The sequence below is a fragment of the Melanerpes formicivorus genome, unplaced genomic scaffold (genome assembly GCF_026170545.1).
Source record: "Melanerpes formicivorus ecotype bairdi unplaced genomic scaffold, bMelFor1.0.p_v2 SCAF_4, whole genome shotgun sequence".
In the NCBI taxonomy this organism is placed as follows: domain Eukaryota; kingdom Metazoa; phylum Chordata; class Aves; order Piciformes; family Picidae; genus Melanerpes; species Melanerpes formicivorus.
This window is the reverse complement of record NW_027142356.1, coordinates 31,826,503-31,847,129: the sequence shown is the minus strand read 5'-3', so window position 1 is coordinate 31,847,129 and position 20,627 is coordinate 31,826,503.

Below are 20,627 nucleotides of genomic sequence, written 5' to 3'. Positions count from 1 at the left end.
GAACTTTTGACTAAGCTTTCAACATCTGTTCCAGACTTTGTGTAGGAGGGTGTTGATCATCTCAACAGAAATTTACATCTAGGTAAATAAAATTCCCATTCTGTTGATATTTTTCACTCCACTACATCAACACTACCAAAGTTTCTTTATTTTTCTCCTTTCTCTTTATAGTACCTGTGAGCTCACCGGAGCTAGTTACAGACAAAAAAACACACTTCTATTCAGGGAAGGCAAGCATAATCTGGATGAAAAACCTAAGTAGGCCACAAATTTAGAAAGTTGTCTCTTTAATAATGTAATTTGTTACACCAGGGCCCCATATTGCCTGTTTACTCAAGCAGGTGGTTTTGCTGAAGAAAAGAAATGCTGATGATGCAAAGTGCTGACCCACATATCAGTTCCCAACAGACTGCACCAGCTGGTGTAGTTTATGCTTGTAGCTTCTACAAAGCCAACAGTTTTCCTTTTCCGTTACCTTTTGCTGATGGAATACAGAACAATGTAAATATTGTCAAAGTCTCTTCCTGGAAAGGATCTGTAAGCAAGTTTATGCTTACAGTTATTTATGACTTAGTTTTGGTTTGTTTCACTTTGTTGCATGTTTGTTTCATTGTGTATTTTTGTTTGTTTTCTTCTTGTTGTTTCCTTTTCCTTTTTTTTTCTGCCCTTTCCTTTTCCTTTTCATGTTCCTTTTTTATTCTATTCCTTCTTTCCCTTTTTCCTTTTCCCTTTTCTTCCTTCCTTTTGTCAATATCAAACAAAGTTCAGACCTGGAAAACTCCATTTATGTATTTATTTAACTATCCACCTTGATCATGTATTTTATTCAGAAGCATTAATCCTTAAATCTTAGTCCAAAAAAAAGAAATATACAATTACTAATTTTTGAATTGTTTTCCATTGTTGCTGTTTTCACAGATGCCTAAGATAGAATAGAGTAATAAAATAGAATAATAAACCAGGTTGGAAGAGACCTTCGAGATCATCGCGTCCAACCCATCAACCAATCCAACCCACCCAAACAACTAACCCATGGCACCAAGCATCCCATCAAGTCTCCTTCTGAACACCTCCAACTATGGTGACTCCACCACCTCCCTGGGCAGTCTATTACAATGCCTTGGCACTCTTTCAGGAAATACTTTTTTTTCTATTATCCAACCTAGTTGTACAATTTGACAATTTGAGGCTTTGGAAAACATAGCAGGAAAAAGAGGAAAATAAAAAAGTTACGAATGAAAACCTTTAAATTCTGTGGGAGTCAGGATTTCTTTTTCATGTGGAGATGTTCACAGTATTCAGGAATACTCTCCTGACAGAGAGGTTGTGACATCTGCTTTTTTGTTTAAACTTGAACTATAATTTCTGAGTTCCTAGTTCCAGAGTATTGTGAGGTTATTGTATTTGTGATTCAAGCATAGTTTCTTGCTTTAGCAAACTCTCTCTGATGATTCATTTCATATTCGACCAGAAATTGATCATTATGGACCCTCATGTGTAGATTTTATGCCCAAATACCATATCTGTATAAGCTTACTGCAGAACATCACTGCTGTATGTAAACCTAGTTGTGGTAGTTGTAAGTATCTCAAGTATAGATAGCTGTGGAGTAGGATCTTGCCATGGTATTGCCTGAGAGCAAGCAGATTTATGTCATCAAGGTTCTGGACCCTTTCTCTGATGTTATAACACACTTCATAGACAAAACATTGCTCTAAATTTGACTTATGTCTGCAAGATCATATTAAGCACAGGGTTCAGTTTTGGATCTTTCATGGCAAAAAAGTCATTCAGGTGCTGGAGTGGGTCCGGAGAAGGACAACAAACCTGTTGAAGCGTCTGGAGAAGAAGGTCTGGTGAGGAATGACTGAGGAAACTGAGGTTGTTTAGATTGGAGAAAAGGAGGTCTGGCTTTCTACAGCTCCTTGAAAGGAGGTTGAAGTTGGGTAGGTTCTGGTCTCTTCTCCCTATACTAAATGATAGAATGAGAGTAAATGACCTAAAGTTGCACCAGGGTAGGCTTAGATTGGATATTAGCAAAAAATTGTTTACTAAAAGATTTGTCAGGCACTGGAACAGGCTGCTCAGAGAGGTGGTCAAATTGCTGTCTCTGGAGGTGTTCCAAAAATGTATAGGCGTGCCACTTGGGGATACATTTTAAGGGCCGTGGTGGTGCTAGGTCAACTTGGTGATTGTCTTTTTCCAGACAAAATGATTCTATGAGTTGTAATCAGCTGATTGGGCTACTGAGAGATGTGATCCATGAGAGCAGAGATATGTCCTTGAACTTCGCCAGGGGAAGTTCAGGCTGGAGGTCAGGAGGAAGTTTTACACAGAGAGAGTGATTGCCCATTGGAATGGACTGCCCGAGGAGGTGGTGGAGTCGCCGTCACTGGAGGTGTTCAGGGGGAGACTTGACAGGGTGCTTGGTTACATGGGTTAGTTGATTAGATGGTGTTGGGTGATAGGTTGGACGCGATGATCTTGAAGGTCTCTTCCAACCTGGTCTATTCTATTCTATTCTATTCTATTCTATTCTATTCTATTCTATTCTATTCTATTCTATTCTATTCTATTCTATTCTATTCTATTCTATTCTATTCTAAATATGGATTTAGTGTTGTTCATGAAATCATAATAGGAGAAAGCAAATGGTTAAGTTGAGTGAGTGGTGATGCACAAGGCTCAGTGTATATGAATAGTCATGATCTAATCCTTGATATTGGATGTCCTTTTGACTAGGTTTCAGGGTCATGGTGGAAAAGTATTTCTTGATTGTAATAAAACTTCAGTGCTCATCATGAGCAATGCTTTTGCAATTGCCAGTGAAGTTTCCACTTGTTTCAAAACATCAAACAATATTTGGACTTCCCAAATGGGTCAGAGCTTTTGCTTTGGCTATTTGGTTTATTTTAATGCACAGGCTCATTTCTTTCAGATAATCCAGGGACTATTATACAACATGCTGGCCTTCAGAAAAAAAAAAGTATTTTGGCATTAAATTCTCAGTGTGGAAAAAGCAATTTAAAATTTGTTAGATAAAATTCCTGTATTTGTCATTGTGCATTGACACATTTAAATAAAAATGTGTATTGTCCTCATAATCCCTGAGATAATGTGGGCTTGCTTAGGAGCCATGACAATACAAAGAGATGTTTCATATTTAAACCAGATATCACAGCAGCATGAAAGTGCTCACATAGTTTTATAAGGAATGGGAATGCTTCACTGAAATGGTGAGGCTGTGATTTAGAATTAATGAAAAATGATTGATTTCGGGATCTGCTTGTGTAGAAAGAAAATATTAAAGCTATTGTCAATAACATGTTTTCTAGAGTGTCTGCCCAAAGAGTAAATTATCTGTTAGGAATGGCAACGGCATCTTTTCTGAGATGGTCAAATTCAATATCTGGAATTGGTTCCACATGTTTTGGGTAGGCATTTTATTTGGAGGAATCAGCTGTTGTTAAGAGTATGTAGGTCTCTAAAATAGGTTTTCTCAGACAAAAAAATAATACATGGAAAACTCTGAATTTCAATATATATATATTCACTACATATATATATATGAATATAACTATAAGGCACATTCCTAGAGGGGTGCATATTGCAGTTGTACATACTGTAAATTCTTCAGAAGCTATATCACCATATCCTAATCCTCCCCCACATCACTTCCCTTGGTAAAACAACATTTTTTCCCCCTGTATTTACAAGGCTTATTGTTTGTTTATAAATTATAGCTCATGGATAAATTCTCTGTATTTGGATCCTGACTCATCAGAATGGTTTATTTGGCACATCTACTTTTCATTAGCCATGGGAACCCTCTCATAGCCTAAAATTGCTAAGGCAGCTTTTCTGTCATTCATTTTGGGTCTTTCATTAAGTGGTGCAGCTAAGCAAGAGGGAGTATAGTGCTGCTGTATCTAATTAATCATCCACTTTCAAATGCTTCCTTAGATTACAGCAGCCATTAGACTTCTCTAGGTAAATGCCTTCCTAATTGTAGCAATCAAAGATAGAGTTGCATAAGAATAAGAGAAAATTAACAGAGGTAAATATCTTACATCTCCAATTGTTTCCTTCAGCAAACACAATTGGGTTAAGCTAGATAGAACTAATGCTGCATTTAGCCTACATATTTTCAGTTGGGATTTTATGTTTTCAATTGGGATTTTTAGTTTTCAATTCTATATGAATTAGCCTGGTAGAAAACTAAATTAATGGTCATCTTATCAACTTAATGAGCATCATTGTTAAGCTCAATTTTGCAAAGCTTGCTCAGACCATAAGAAATTAACTTTCACCAGAAACATTTACTTGCTTTCAATGATAACTTGAGCTCAGTTTCTTTAGAATAAAGATAATTCCAAACTATTGCAGATCCTATTAAAGGAATAATAACAATACAATACAGTAGGTACAAATATACACAAGCCAATACCAAACCCAACCCTCTGCTGATAATTATGTTACCACCACTACTGATGTTCTGGGAAGTCCCAGATTGGACTTGCTGGCAGATGAGAACTGGATTCAGGCACTGGATACTAGAACTGGATTCAGGAACTCACAGCTTGGGATCAAAAGCAGAATGAATTCTTCCTTGGACACCAGGCACTGAAGAGGCTTGACCTGCTGCATTTCTCAGCTTTGTACTAAACATGATGTCTGTCCCTTGACAGTCAGTTTGGGGGCACCAGAACTGTCTGCTTCTCCTAGCAAGTGCAACCTGTTGCATTATGGCACCCCAAAATGGCACACAAGCTTTAGCTGTTACCTTGGTTTCTGCAGCAACAAAAGCCTTTCTGAGTACTACTCCTTAGGAGTAACTCTAAACAACCAGTGTTAGCACTTCTAGAACATACTGTCTGAAAATAATAACTGCAGAAAGTGCAGCTACTGAGAGAGAGACTGAGCTGAAAAGTCAGATCACACAATCCCTGAGGATTGTCCTTCAACAAGGACAAGTGCAGAGTCCTGCATCTGGGAAGGTATAACAAACTGCACCAGTACAGGAGGTGATCTGATGGAGAGCATCCCTGTGAAGGACCTGAGAATCATGGTGGATAACAAGTTATCCATGGGACAGGAATGTGCCCTTGTGGCCAAGAGAGCCAATGGGATCCTGGGGTGCATTGAGGAGTGTGTCCAGCAGATCGAGGGAGGTTCTCCTCCCACTATACTCTGCCCTGGTGAGACCTCCAGTTTTGGGTTCCTCAGTTCAAGAGGGACAGGAATTTGCTGGAGAAAATCCAACAGAGAGCTACCAGGACAATTGAAGAACTAGAGCACTGCCCTGTGAGGAGAGGCTGAGCCTGGGGCTGCTGGCCTAGAGAAAAGAAGACTGAGAGGGGATTTAATAAATGATTATAAACATCTGAGGGCTGGGTGTCAAGACAGAGGGGACAGGCTCTGGTCAATTGCACCCTGTGATAGGGCAAAGGGTAATGGATATAAACTACAGCACAGGAGGTTCCACCTCAACATGAGGAAGAACAACTTCTCTCTGAGGTTCACACAACATTGGAACAGGCTGCCCAAGGAGGTTGTAGAGTCTCCTTCTCTGGAGACTTTCAAGATCCCTCTGGATGTGTTCCTGTATGACCTGTGCTAGATTCTATGGTCCTGCTCTGGCAGGGGGAGTTGGACTCAATGACCTTTGGAGGTCCATTGCAACCTCTAACATCTTGTGAGCCTGTGATCCTGTGAAATGAAGTTCTGTTCTAGCTCAAACCACAGACAATGGCAATGCTTTTGTTAACCTCTTTTGGTACTTTGAAATGAAGCAGTTTCTTGAACTTTGCACATTAAAAGATGAGTGTTCTCATCCCCTTCCCTTCCCTCTTTCTTTTCTTTCTCTCTCTTCTTTCTCTCTGATATATAGGACAATCCTGTATATGTCACAAGATCACTACAGTGTTTCCAGCCTCTTCTACACACAGTGATGCTTCTCTGGGCACATCAGTAATCCTTCCATGAAACAATTAAAAGATCACTAACAAAATGATCTTTTAAAACAAAAAATCATATTAACTTGCTTCTTGTAAGAGGAGGCTCAAGGGAGACCTTATTGCTCTCTACAGCTACCTAAAGGGAGGTTGTAGACAGGTGGGAGTTAGTCTCTTCTCCCAGGCAACCAGCAACAGAACAAGAGGACATAGTCTCAAGCTGCACCAGGGGAGGTTTAGGCTGGATATTAGGAAGAAATTCTTCACAGAGAGAGTGATTGCCCATTGGAATGAACTGCCCAGGGAGGTGGTGGAGTCACCATCACTGGAGGTGTTTAGGAGGAGACTTGATGGGATGCTTGGTGCCATGGGTTAGTTGATTAGATGGTGCTGGATGATAGGTTGGACACGATGATCTCAAAGGTCTCTTCCAACCTGGTTTATTCTATTCTATTTTTTTATTCTAATATATTATCCTAATAAATGGATCTTAACCATGCTGTTAGGTACAGCTACAATACAGGTGACAGAAATGAAACAGTAGATTCACCTTTTTATTTTTATTTTTTTTGTGGCTTCAGGGGAAATTGTTTGTATGCCTTGGAAATAAAATCCCTCAATGTGCTGAAACATGAACGTTACCCAGTCAGAGACACGATGAGAGAACACAATAAGGTTTTATTGAGGCTTCCTTCTGTTGAAACACTTCTAGAATTTAAGTACAATAAAACCACACTGTAGTTTTCTGGGGAAAAAAAAATCATCAAACAAACAAGAGAGAAATAATAATAATAAAACCCAATAATATGACTGTGACAAACCACCAGAGAGGCGATGGTGTTGCTCTTTGGAGGGTAAGCATATTTATGATGAAAGAAGAAATTTCAGTCTATGATTTTCAGCTAAGAACCACATAGAGCTCTTCTGAAGAAAAAAAATAATATCACAGAATCACAGAATCACCAAGGTTGGAAGATACCTCAAAGATCATCAAGTCCAACCTGTCTCCCAAGACCTCATGACTACTAAATCATGGCACTAAGTGCCACGTCCAATCCTCTCTTGAATACCTCCAGGGATGGTGACTCCACCACCTCCCTGGGCAGCACATTCCAATGGCTAACAACTTTCTCTGTGATGAACTTTCTCCTCACCTCGAGCCTAAACTTCCCCTGGCACTGCTTGAGACTGTGTCCTCTTGTTCTGGTGCTGGTTGCCCGGGAGAAGAGACCAATTCCCTCCTGGCTACAACCACCCTTCAGGTAGTTGTAGACAGCAATAAGGTCACCCCTGAGCCTCCTCTTCTCCAGGCTAAACAACCCCAGGTCCCTCAGCCTCTCCTCATAGGGCTTGTGCTCAAGGCCTCTCACCAGCCTTGTTGCCCTTCTCTGGACACATTCAAGAGTCTCAATATCCTTCTTAAACTGAGGGGCCCAGAACTGGACACAGTACTCAAGGTGTATATATACATACACACACACATATATATATATTCTCTGTACATATATATATACAGAGAATCTTTCACTCTCTTTTACAAACATACATATATTAAAGTCTGGTTTTATCAGAGAGAGGTACATATTAGCCGAGATAGAATCAAAAGTCTCTACCAATATCAGCACTCAAGTATTAAAGACCAGTACTACAGAAATTCATAAAATAATTATGAAGGTGCAGATACATTGCAAGATTGAGAAGGATATGTGAATGTGGAATATGGTCATTTCCACCCCACCCACCTCATTTTACCCCTTTTTCCCCCAAATCCCAGTGCACCTGGGATCTGTTGGAGTTTCCTCCCACCCCAGCTGTGGCAAATTTCCTTCTCCACCCACTCCCCTTTTTAATCCCCCCCAGGAAAGGCAGAAGCCCTAAGCTGAGCCCATCTGGGCTGGAGGATCCTCCTCTTATCTCTGGTGAGTGCCCCTGGTGCACGCTGGGTGATGGTGGTGGTGACAACAAAGGCCGGGGGGCCTGGTGGCCCCCCGGTTGTTAGGAACAGAATTGATTGTTACTCTAACATCATCTATGGGTGCTGTCTGGGTCTCTTCACTGGGGCTGAGCTCCTCTGTGTGGTCTCTTAGACTCATAGAATCAATAAGGTTGGAAAAGACCTCAAGGATCATGAAGTCCTCATGACTACTAAACCTTGCCAGCAAGTGCCACGGCCAATCCCCTCTTGAACACCTCCAGGAAGGGTGACTCAACCACCTCCCTGGGCAGTGTTGAGAGTCTTGCCCTAGGCTCTGGGATGGCTGCAGTAATGGTGATAGTAGGGCAGGAGCTGTTTAGGCAGGTTGTAGGATGGGGATGGGGGGAGGAGCAGAAGCAGGACTTCTAATCAAAAGTATCTGAGATTTCTTTTTTTATTTGCCTTATAAAAATCAGAAGGAGTTGTATAAAATCAAATAATTTTTACCCAATTCTTGTTAGAAGAATGGAAAATGCATTGATAGATCTGGTTTTAAGAGGAGTGACAAAATAGGTGCAGGGAGGAACTTATGATCATCGAAGCTGCCATAGAAAGGATAAATCTTCTGTGGATTAAGGGTTTTGTGAAAATGATCCTCTAGACTAAATCACTTGTTTTTAATACCAGAGATGAATTTTAGCTTAGCCTGTCTACATTCAAAAAGTAAATCTCTGGGGAGACCTAATGGCAGCCTTCCAGTACCTGAAGGGGGCCTAGGAGAGTGGTGGGGGGTTTGTGGTGACAGGGTGGAGGGTCATAGCTTTGAATTGAAGAGGAGCAGATTTGGGTGGGATGCTGGGAATAGGCCCTTTGCCATGACGGTGGGGGAAGCGCTGAAACAGATTGCCCAGAGAGGTGATTGAGGCCCCATCCCTGGAGATATTCAAGGTGAGGCTTGACAGGGCTCTGGGAAACCTGATCTAGTTGAGGATGTCCCTGCTGGCTGCAGAGGGGGTTGGACGTTTTGAGGTCCCTTCCAACCCAGACAAATCTATGATTCTGGTTTTGGTATTGTGGTTTGTTTGTTTTCCATTAAATTAATTTATATATTTATTTTTAAGTGAAACAATTTCCAGAGTAACTATAAGAAGTTAATTCAGTCCTGTTCCTCTTTCCTATGGAGTATTTCCAGGTAAAATGACATTCTTCTCTTTCTAAAGCACCCTTTTTGTTTTAGGTATGTGAGTACATAAAAGCTCATAAATATCTGATACTTGCAGCTTTTATACTTCTTTCCAAATCCTCTACCATTCTGTCATCACAGTTCCCCTTAAAAGGGAATAACTGCACCTTTCTTCCCCAAAACAACATTTAAAGTACTGGTACTGTGAATTAGAGATGAGAAAGTCATAACTTGTTCCAAAAAACCCAAACCTGAATAAAACAAACTGTGTTGGTATTTTACTATGGGTTCAATGTAGATTTATTTAAAATGGGAAAACCTGTGGTTTCCCTTGTCCAGCTTCAGTGTACTGAGCAGAGATCTCATTAACCTGCAAGATACTTTCTAATTCAGTCACAGATGCAGTCACGAGTAGTCGGCTGGAAATGAGGTAATTGGGGTGTGACAGAATACTTGGTCTGTATCTATAATTCATAGCTCATAATAAAAGAAAATATGAAGGTGCCCTGTGAAAGGAAAGTTCTTAAGTTTTGTTGAAGTTGATAAAATTAATTGCACTTATGGTTTTGATATCAGTGTACTAGCTTCCAATAGGGAGAACAAAGATTGTGTTTCAGCAACACATGGATTCAGGGAAGTGAAAGTGAAGGATGGTCTGCCTTACTCCATCCCAGGAAAGATGATGAAACTAATGCTGAAAAACATCCTCAGGCACTTGAAGGTCAAGATATGGATGTTTTTCAATGTGTCCAGAGAAGGGCCATGAGAATGATCAGAGGGCTGGAGATTCTCTCCTATGGAGGCAGATTGAGAGAGGTGGGAGTATTCAGTCTGAAGAAGAGAAGGCTCTGAGGAGACCTTGTTGTGGTATCCTAGTATCTGAAGGGGGCCTACAAGAAAGCTGGAGAGGGACTTTTTAGGTAATGATTGGACTGGGGGAATGAAGCAAACCAGAAGTGGGTAGATTCAGATTGGATGTTAGGAAGAAGCTCTTGTCCATGAGGGTCATGAGACACTGGAACAGATTGCCCAGGGAGGTGGTGGACACCCCATCCCCAGAGGTTTTTAAGGCCCGGCTGGATGTGGCTCTGAGCAACCTGATCTAGTGTGAGGTGCCCCTGCTCATGGCAGGGGGATTGGAACTAGATGATCCTTGAGGTCCCTTCCAATGCTGACAATTCTATGATTCTGAGTTAGAAAAGTCCGTTTTGTGTTCCTACAAATATTATACTTCCTAATGTGTGAGGCTGGTGAAACACTGGAATATGTTGCCCAGGGAAGTTGTGGATGCCCCCTTCCTGGGTCTGGCCAGGTGGGACAGAGCCTCGAGTAACTTGGTATAAGGTCCCTCTGCCTATGGCATGGGGTGGCTGGATCTAGATGATCTTTGAGGTCCCTTCCAACCCAAACCATTTTATGATTTGAAAAGATTCAAGCACAATGTGCCTCTACATCTCCAAAAATGAAGCATTTCACTGATGAATATGGATGAGTATCTCAGGGGGTTATTTTGTTATGTCTGACACTAGCCTTACATCCCTGAGTTTTTAATTTATGGCATCTTTAGAAGCCATGATTGAGATGGCTTCTCATCTGCTACATATCTATTTTGAGGTAGTTATTCTTATGTTCAATACCAAGAAAACATCTTTGAACATCTATTCCAGTTTAATTTTCCTTAATTTATGGAAGTGGAGAAAAACAAAAGTTTATCACATCACTCCAGCCACATTATCCCCTGTATGGGTCTTTACAAGCTCACTGACAGGTCTTTCTCCATTTTTTTCATGTTATCTGTGTCATGACAACCACACTAACAACGCTCAGCTCTCCATACATAATAATGAGGAATATTGAAGAGAAGTGACTTTAAAACACTGAAGAAATAAAAATACTGAGCACTGTACCATAATAAGGGTGTTCTTAGGTGCACTTTCAGAAGAGCTGTTTTCCTTTCTGCCTAATAAACAAGAGCCCCCTTGGCAGCAGAGCTGAATGGCAGGAGTGATAGCATAACAGCAAGAGCACTAGAGATTGTGGGAGAATCTAAAATAAAATAATTACCTTTACTAGGTCTGCAGAAGTTCCAGTAACTGCTGAAGAGGAGAAAATTGCAGGTGCTGACTTCAGAGAGTTGTAAAAATTCTCTGTAGAAAATACCCTAAACTATACATTTTTGGTTTCCGATGGTTTTTCTCCTATATTGCCTCCTGCTGATGGAAATCCACCTGGTCTCTGTTACATCTCCTATTCAGCATATTTTGAGCTTTCTGGAACTGCTTCAGGGGTGAATATTTTAGAATAATGTTAATATAGCAGATTTGGACATTCTATTGTTCAAATGGCAAGAAGGTATTATATTTTAAATTATGGGGATTGTTGCTATGTTGAAATCCAAACTCCCTCCAGAGCAGAAGATGCTGAACTCTGGACTAAGAGAATTTGCAGAGCAATGATTAATTTTTATTTCCCCAGTTGCATTAAGTAGCACAATAGAATCAGCAAAGTCACATTAGAGAAAGAGCAACATCTGGCCAAACCCCTGCAAAAATTATCTTCATGAAATACTACTACACTACAAAGCTGCTGCACTATAGAGATAAATGTTGAGATTCTTAGAGCTACATTTCTCAGAGGTGCTCTTAAAGGCAGCAAGTGAATAGAAAAAGTCTCAGAGGTGTTGAGCATATCTCAACTTTATATTTCATTCTCTATTCAAGATCAAAATACATTTTAGATTGGCTGTAACCTGTGTACTCACTTTAGTCTGTCTTCAGATATCTCTGTTTTAAAATCTTTTCCATAGAGAAGAATTTGCTCTATGATGCAAAATATTTTAGAGGGAAAAATACATTCAAGATACTTAATTTTCATTAAGAAATCATAATCTTGTAAATTTGTCTTAGTATTCCAGTCAATGTAAGATTTCTGTTCATAGGAAATACAAAGAGAAACTGAACATACATGGAATATAGGTTTAAAGAGTCTTCTGAGGTAATTTGATTTAAAAATGACTTTCTTCTCACCATTGGACTCAATGATCTTAAGGCCTTTTTCGACAGAAAACACTTCAGGATTATGAAATGATAATTTCTAAATATGGAGTGTGTGTAGGTAGGTCAACAGATACAAACCATTTCAAGACATTCTTTCTTCCCCCTGGAAATACACTAGGAACACTGCCTATTTTCTCTAAGCTCCAGAAACGTTGCAGAAAGGGAGAGCAAATAAGTCTTGACTTAGAGAAAATACTTTTGCTATCAATGTTGTATAGGCAGTTAATAGGTCATTAGTAGAAAACATTTGGTTGATTAGCGTTATGTATTTTTGGGTAATGTGAAGTCAACTCTAAAGCACAATGTGTGGTCTAATACCATTATAAAGTTCATTTGGAACACTTTACAAAGTACAACAGTTGATTAGGACAGATAGAATGGCATTGCACAGTGTAAACATCAACTTTCTCTAATATCACATGCAGATCTCTAACAGTTAAAGATGGTATGTAGCCTGCACAGTAGAAATATGTTTTTCTGGAAGAAAAATAATCTGAGGGAAAGAATTGTGGAAGCTCTTTACTATGAGGATGGTGGAACACTGGAACAGATTGCTCAGAAGAGATAGAGGAGGGCCCATCCCTGAGGATATTCCAAATCAGGCTTGATCGGGCTCTGAGCAGCCTGGGCCAGTTGAGGATGTCCCTGCTTACTGCATGGGGGTTGGACTTAGATGACCTCTAGAGGTCCCATCCAACCCAGTGCCTTTTATGAGTCTATGCTCCAATACTGAATTAAATAGTTAGAATCCATGAAATTGCTGAAATGCCTGTGAAAACTACTACAAATGGTTGCTATAAAGAGTTTTAAAGTTTTTGGCTGCCAAACTATGTTTTCTAATTGTTTTATGTTTCAGACCTGTTAATAGAAGAACAATGCAGGTCTCTAAGCAAACTGAATTATTTCCTTCACAGACTGGTAACATTTTTTTAGGAGTTTGATTGATTACTTAGTGGTATAGAATTGGATTAAATGACTTTGATTTGCAGAAATTAAAGTGGGCTTTAAGATCATGGAAATAGTCTCCTTGATGGGGACACTGAATAATATAGTAGAAGGATATTGTTCAGCCACATCACTGATATACGAAGGCTGTTTAACACAGGGTTGAGAGAGAACTCAAAGAGATTCAGTGCATCACTTTCTTTAACATAACTGATTTGCAGAACTTAGTTACAGTCCTTGGTGCAGTTTACACATGCCAGTAGATGTTTACTAATCATAGAATCCTTTTGGTTGCAAAAGACTTTTAAGATCACTGAGTCCAACCATTACCTAGCTCTACCAAGTCTAGTGCTAAACTGTGTCCCCCAGTCCTACCACTCTGCCTCTTTTAAATACTTCCAGGGATGAGCAACTCAGAAGATGTTTATGATTAGAATCTTGAACAGGACACACTGTCAGCAAGATAAGCAGGAGCAGTGGATGATACTAGAGAGATTTACTGTCCAAAGGAATATTGTAATTTCTACAGCCAGGTGCATGGCTTTCTTTTTGATAAGGGAATATGTCACAACACTGAATTTTTTGATATTGTCATCAAATAAGATTAAGAACAGGTTTATGTGATTTTTAGTTACCACCTGAAATGTGTTGGGGTTTTTTTAACTACATATGGTCATGACTTCAGAAGGTAATTTTTTTAGTTGTAGCTTTAATATGGATTTTGATATTGACCTCTTTCTGTGCTCTCTGTATCATAGCATCATAGCAATTTACAATACTATCTCATATTCCAGGTGCTTATAGAATTTATTTAGGAAATGCATCTTGCAAGTAACAGCTGAGGGAACTGGGATAATTTAGTCTGGAGAAGAGGATGCTCAGCGGAGACCTTACTGCTTTCTACAACTCCCTGAAAGGATGTTGGAGTGAGGGGAAGTAGATCTAGTCTCCCCAGTATGGGGTGACAGAATGAGAGAAAATGTCCTGAAATTGTGTCAAAGGAGATTTAGGTTGGAAGTTAGGAACAATTTCCTTACTCAAGGAGTGGTCAGACATTGGAGCAGCTGCCCAGAGACACGGTAGAGTCGCCATCCCTAGAGAGGATTAAAAAAAAAGTGAATGTGGCACTTTGGGACATAGTGGCCATGGTGGTCTTAAGTTGATGGTTGCACTTGATCTTAGTGGTCTTTTACAACCAAAACAGTTCTATGATTCTAATTATATCTGATTTTTTACTGTGCATCTAAGCTTTTTTTTTTTCCCCTGTCTGTGTGTTTGTTATAACTTTTTTTATTCATACTTTTGTCTTAAATATGAGAGAGTGAAAGAGTATAAATTAATTTTATTCTATGTTTAAAGCACCATAGTGATAAGTCATATGATCTTGATCTAACACTTTTGATGGCTGCTTTCATATTACAAGTAACGACCAAAGTCCATTAGCAGAATCATCATATCAACCTTGATATAATGTACTTGTATATGTATATACACATATCTCAATATGTGGACATGGCATTTTGGGACATGGTTGAATGACCATGGAGGTTTTAGGTGGAAGGTTGGACTTGATGATCTTGGAGGTTTCTTCCAACAAAAACAACTCTATGATATATATGTATGCATGAACTTTATGGTAAAACTGAAAATGGCAAGATCATCCCTTTTGTAACAATGCAAAAACTGGAAGGAAACTCCTGGTTCATGAAGTACAACATTTTGTACTGACAAAAATGTACATAGAATCAATAAGGTTGGAAAAGACCTCAAAGATCATCAAGTCCAACCTGTCACTCAAGATCTCATGACCACTAAACCATGGCACCAAGTGCCACAGCCAATCCCCTCTTGAACAGCTCCAGGGACAGTGACTCCACCATCTCCCTGGGCAGCCCATTCCAATGGCTAACAACTCTCTCTGGGAAGAACATCTTGTAACTTTTAGGTAGACATTCACAAAATTGATAAAATGTTTTACTTAAGAGTTAAAAAACAATTGAGATTTTTTTTTACTTGCTTTTTAATTCCCAGAAACTTCTTCTGTAGTGGTTTAAATGCAATAATTCCATCTGTCCCTTGATATCTTTGAAATGATTCTTCTCAAGAAAATGACATTGAAATGGAATTACATGAAATGTTTGGTTTAACAGAAAACTGTTTTCAGCCAACTTTATTATCCTCCTAATTTCAAACGGTTGAATGCGGATCATGTGTTTGGCTCAGAAATATGAGCAGCACATAAAAGCAAGCTGGAAGTAGCCAACATTTAAGAACTTATTTTTTTGAGGGAAACTTTTGAACAGCACATGCAAGATTACACATCAAGACAACACCTTGATTTTTCAAGGCACTTGTTCTTCATAAAGAAAGATTAGATTAACTGAACAGCCATGCTTCTGAACTGGATTCTTCAATTAATATTTAAAAAAGCATAATCCAGAGGAGTGGGCCCAGTTGTTGATTGATTCTTAGTAGCTGCCTGTGTACTTTAAGGAGAATTCCTGAGACACTGGCATCATTAGAGATCTTAAAACACAAATATTTGTTCATATAGCCTGGTTTATAAGTGTGGACTATATACTTACAAACAGTTATGTTTGTGAATGGCTTTATGCACCTGGATAGGTCTCATTTAAGTGTAAAAATGTTTCCAGGATTCATAGACTCAGAATGGTTTGGATTGGAAGGGATCTTGAAAATTATCTGGTTCCAGCTCCCCTGCCATGGGAAGGGACACTTGAGTTAAGTTGTCTGTAGAATGGGCTGATGGCTGAGTGGCCACTGTCTTCCTTGTGGTGAAGCTCTATTAGTGCCTCTTGTGATCAAGTGAGTCATTGCACAGTGAAATACTGCTTTTCCTGTCAAGGCTGGCTTAGTTAAGCAGCGAACCAACAATCAGGAAGCAGACTATGGTAAGAGAGCATATACAGTTCTATCATCATAGAATTGCTTGGCTTGGCAAAGACCTTAAAAAGCAGCAAGTCCAACCATTATTTAACTCTACCAAGTCAGGAGGAAAATTATGTCCCTCGGCAGCTTTTAATCCAGGCATGAAAATTTAACCACCTTTTTGGGGAGCCTATTCCAGTCTTTGAGAACATTTTCAGTCAAGAAGGTTTTTTCTGACATTCAATCTAAACTTCCTCGTGACCTATCACTTACTAGGGTGAAGAGACCAACACCTCTCTCACTCTAACCTCCTTTTAGGTCATTGTAGAGTGAGAGGTCATCCCTCAGCTGTCTATAAAGAACTCTACATGAAAACCTATAGACCTAGGAAGAGGCTGGAACCTCTCTTCATGAGCACTCACCTACCTCACTCTGCAGAGCCCTGAGGTGCTGAGAGTTGCGAGGCATAGTGCCCTGTCCCACCTCAGGTCATGGGTGGTTGTTGGAAGGCAGAATGTAACATGAAAGAAGAGAGAGAATAGTGAGTCTTGTAGCACACTTTGAAGAGTATTGCTCTTAGCAATGTTTTTCTGCAGTAATTTAGACTACAAGTATCTGGAAATGGGACTGAAGAAAACCCTTGATTGTATTATGATTAGATTTTTAGTTAGGCTAGAGAAAATAATTCTTGACTCCACAGGTGAGATGTGTTCCATATTTTCCAATAATATGACTTTAAGTGCAACACACTATATTATATTCTCTAACCACTTCCTAGAAGCAGCTCTGCATTTTTGGTATGATTATTCTAGGAAGATTTAGCCTGAGGCAGAATTCTAACATAAAACTTTGACCTAAATAGCATGTTTCTCACAGATTTATTTTCCCCCAAACAAGGCTTTACAGTGAATTTGAAGGTCAGCCTGTAAAATAAATAGCTTCATATAGTACACAGGACATACAATCCAATACATAATATTTTTTTTTCTGAAGATGAAATTAAGATAGTGGTAAGAGTTGTTCCAGTTGTGAAATGGGTTTTTTCCTTGTAAGAGAATTTCCTTATAAAGAGAATATTTTTAAAGTATATATGCTGTAGATTCTGGTAGGTCTGCCTATCAAATCATCCTCTATTATTGAATAATGGATTTGATTTATAAACTAAGTATATCAAGTGTTTATTTTCATATGTGAACAGATATCAGTTCATCTAGCAAATTAAGGTGAAAAAAACTTTCAAATGTGTCATTTCCATTGTGAATGGAAGTCACCCAAATAAAATTCTTATTGCTTCTTTGCTAATGATAGATGTGTAGTTAAAAGGCAAATCCCCTGAGAAAACCAGGACAAACAGCAGTAAACTGTTACCCCTCAGTCTTCATCAAGGCAATGAGAATTTTGATAGGACATGGTGCACGATATGAGGATCCCTCAGAATCTGGAAAACCAGTTGTTGGTGCAGATCTGAAGAACAGGAGCTGATGGGCAATCCTCTGGATGATTTGTAGAGTGATAGCATTATTTCAGTTGAAAGAGACCTCCAGGACCATTGAGTCCTACCTTTAATCTAAGAACACCACAGCTATTAAACCATGTCCCTAAGGGCCATGCCCACACATTTCTTGAACTCTACCACCTCCCTGGGCAGTCTATTGGCTGACTTGATGGGGTGCTTGGTGCCGTGGTTTAGTTGATTAGGTGGGTTGGATTGGTTGATAGGTTGGACGTGATGATCTTGAAGGTCTCTTCCAACTTGGTCTGGTCTGGTCTATTCTAATGCCTGAGCACTATTTCAGGAAAGAAATTTTTCCAAATATCAAAAACCTCGCCTGGTGCAACTTGAAGCCGTCCCCTTTCATCCTGTCACTTGATACTAGTGAGAAGGGATTAACCCCCACCTTGCTCCAACCTCCTTTTAGGTAGTTGTAGAGAGTAATGAGTTTGTCTTTTACTCCAGACAAAAAAACAAACACTTCTCTCAGCCACTCTTCACAAGAAGCGTTCTCTGAACACTGCCCCAGCATGTGTTGTCATGCCCCAGCATGTGTTGTCATGCCCCAGCATGTGTTGTCATGCCCCAGCATGTGTTGTCATGCCCCAGCATGTGTTGTCATGCCCCAGCATGTGTTGTCATGCCCCAGCATGTGTTGTCATGCCCCAGCATCTCAGTGTCAGATTTTCAATTCTATCCACTCTATTCAAGTTTCTATGAAAGATAAGAAGTGTTACTAGGCTTCTATTTTTGTGATTCAGACACTGTGGAGAAAGACTTCCCAAGGATACATAATGGTTAAAAGGCCATGATGGTGTTGGGTGATGGTTGGACTTGATTGTCTTATAAGTTTTTTCCAACTAAACCAGGTCTATAATTCTATTTGTGAAGACTTAGTGAGATGTCGAGTTACAAGGGCAAATAGTCCTTTTAAAAATCACCTTGACACAAAAATTAGTTTATACCTTCTGTATTTTCTTTCATCTCCCTTTTTAAGCCAGCTACAAATAATAATGAGTAAACTGCAGAGGACAATTAGAATAGAATTAACCAGGTTGGAAGAGACCTTTGAGATCATAAAGTTCAACCTATCATCCAATACTATCTAATCAACCATGGCACTGAGCACCCCATCCAATCTCTTCCTAAACACCTCCAGTGATGGTGACTCCACCACACCCTGAGCACTCCTGAGCCAATCACTCTTTCTATGAAGAACTTCTCCCTAACATCCAGCCTGGTGCAACTTGAGACTGTGTCCTCTTGTTCTGGTGCTGGCTGCCTGGGAGAAGAGACCAACCCCAACCTGGCTATAACCTCCCTTCAGGTAATTATAGACTGCCTGAGAACTGTTCTCATTGGCTAAATACCTAGAGGTTGTTTTGAGTCACTTCTGTGACACAAGGTGTGGGCAGTGAATCTTTCTGACAGGACACCATTACAATTTAACACCATTTCAGAGAAGGTGTTTTCTGAATTTTTTTTAATCCTCTTCTTTGGAAGTGAGCTAATGGGTCCCTTCCCTTTCAATAGAGCATATTTTATATAAAGAAAGTTTCTTTTTGCATATACAAAAGTGAGGAAGTCTGATTAAATATGCATGCAACAGAAATAACGAATTCAAAGGACAACCGTGGGGAGATTTGATTGGGCTGAGCACTTCATAAGCGTTTCTGTAGGGTACTGTAGGTACTCTTTTTGGATTAGAATAGTTTGTGACTAGGATATAATGACTTTTTATTCCCCATGAAACTCTCTCTTTCTTTTTGTCTTTGTCACTTTTTTCCTATATGACTAATGATATCATTCAAATGAAAGCCAAGAATGTTTCACTCGGTGAGTTACAAAAAGAAAAGAGCAGTATTTCAGGCTTTGAAATATTAACAGAAGAAAGAAAAAGAAGGGCACAAAGAAAAAGAATTGTGACCACTTTGTGCTCTTTGGTGACCAAATAACCATCTCAAAGTTAGTTATTCCAGTTATCTTAAAGGCTTGCTTCAGAGAAGGTTTTTTTCATTTTAGAAGCTTGAGTATTTTCTGACTGCAAAGTAAAAAGATATGTGGAGCTTACAAGTCAGGATGAGGAAAGATTAGAAAACAGCTGTCTGGATTGAAATCCTTGGATAGGAGATTTCTGTCCAAAGATTTCTTAGTTCTTACCTGGTGCCTTGTAGAGTCATAAAATCATAGAATCAGTATGCATTGAGTTGGAAGGGATCTTTAAAGGTCATCTAGCTCACCTCCCCACCCCCTGCACTAAACATGGGTGTTATTTTGGACTTTTTCAGGGATGTGTATAAACAACACACTTGAAAACTTGCAAATATTTTTTTAGAACTGCATCCAGCTGCTTTAGAAGTAATATAAATATCAACCTAATGTTAAAAGAAAAAGCTTGTATATCATGCTAAGACAGTATAGGATGACATTTTGTGCACTAGGTCTATGTTTTCTCTTTTCTATCTTTATCATAATGGTACCAATATGTAGTATCACAGAATGGTAGGGGTTGTAAGGGTGGTCTGGAGATCATTGAGTTCAGCCTGATCTAGTGTGGGGTGTCCCTGCCCATGGCAGGGGGGTTGGAACTAGATGATCCTTGTGGTCCCTTCCAACCCTGAATGAAACTATGAAACCACCCTGCCAAGGCAGATCCACCTAGAAAAGGTCACAGAGAACACTTTCAGGTGGGTTTGGAATGTCTTCAGAGATGGAGAATCCACCATCTCTCTGGGCAGCCTGCTCCAGTACTCTGTTACACTTAAATTACAGAAGTTTCTCCTACTGTTTAGAAGGAACTTCTTATGTTTAAGTTTGTGCCCGTTACCTTTTATCCTGTTACTGGGCACCACTGAAAAAAGCAGTCTCCTGACATCAACCCTGTAAGTATTTCTAAGGCTTCATGAGATTCCCTCCCTCAATCATCTCTTTTCCAGACTAAAAAGACCCAATTCTCTCACTCATTCTTCATAAGAGAGATGTTCTAGTTCCCTCATCTTTGCTGTCCTGCATTTGAACTCCACTGTATTCCAATATATGAGATTCATACCCAGGCTCCCCAGAAAATGAATGTGAGAAGTAGTACCAGAAATTATATTCCGGGCTGGATGGATCATTGCATTATTCACCTTGATAATCCTTATATACCAAATCTTTGATAGTTAAATTGTGAAAAAGCTCCTCATTAAATATT